This window comes from Haplochromis burtoni, unplaced genomic scaffold, assembly GCF_018398535.1.
Source record: "Haplochromis burtoni strain Fernald_Lab_line unplaced genomic scaffold, NCSU_Asbu1 Contig_61, whole genome shotgun sequence".
Classification (NCBI taxonomy): domain Eukaryota; kingdom Metazoa; phylum Chordata; class Actinopteri; order Cichliformes; family Cichlidae; genus Haplochromis; species Haplochromis burtoni.
The window spans coordinates 2422229-2423356 of NW_024582422.1; the positions used below are offsets into that span (position 1 = coordinate 2422229).

General features: G+C 37.7%; 1 protein-coding gene across 1 annotated transcript in view; it reads right to left on the reverse strand.

Moving 5' to 3' along the window:
- Positions 1-1128, reverse strand: part of LOC106633213 (E3 ubiquitin-protein ligase TRIM21-like) — an 18288-nt gene that overhangs the window by 3271 nt on the left and 13889 nt on the right. The gene's annotated exons all lie outside the window — the stretch shown is intronic.

The following is a 1128-nucleotide window of genomic DNA, read 5'->3' on the forward strand; positions in this document are numbered from 1 at the left end:
TGCTTAAATGAAGATGAGTAAAAGATGAGTAAATGAAGATGAGTAAAGATGAATAAAAGTTTTGTGAAAATGACTACTGAGTCCGGTGCCATCTCTGGATGCTCGAGGAATAAAAAGAACCGGGGTAAAACTGATTTCTCAACAACATTTATTAACATTATTAATTAATTACGTTAAATCACTGCTTTTCTGTTTCATCATGTATGTCAGGCGTGCATTGAACGCAACAAGCAATTGGCCCCACTCACGCACCACCCAAGAAAGAACACAAACAGTAGTATCTTGTGCTAAGCAGCCATTTATTTGCTTCAGTAGTGAGCAATGCCAAAAATAACAAACAAAACTCCCTAATGGTCCCTATGCTTTCATACACAAATGAAAACCAACCAAAAGACAATTCACTAACCTAACTTTCTAACAAAAAACAGGAGAATACTTAATCATCAAAAATGGCTTCTCACGCCTACTAGGCTGCTGCAGTGAACAATATATACACAAGGTAAAAAAAAATACACAATTGCTACTTTACCAATCTATTTACAAGATTAAGGTTCTATTGCCAGACACACACACACAAAAACATTGTACTTGGTTATACTTGCAAATCAATGGGCAAAGACACTCTACGAAACAACGAATCAAAAACACATGCTCTTTGTTGGATGGTGGAGGCTAGGAGAGAGGGGGGCTAGGTGGCTGTCATCTGGTGGTTAAATACTTGAGGTGATCAGCCAATTATCCAATCCGAGGACAGGAAAAGACCACCCAACTACTCAGCAGGCACACCCAGGTGTCCACCCCCTAAGAAAGAAAAGGGGAAAAAACCCACAGCCATCCTCTGGTGGGAGGAATCACGCATAAAACAAACACTGACAACACTGGATCATAACACATAGATGAATGTACTGCATGAAATATACAAATTAAGAAGTGAAGTAAACTTTAATTTAAATACACCCTCAATAAAAAAAAAAGTTCAGAGTACTGAATTTTTCCATTGCAGAAAAGTAATTGATCAATTTAAAATCTCTGTCATGGTCCTGGGTCAAGCGACCCAGTGTTTGAGTTTATGTATCTTTTGTATTTATTTTGTGCCTTAGCTTAGTGCACCTAGTTAATTTCTAGATT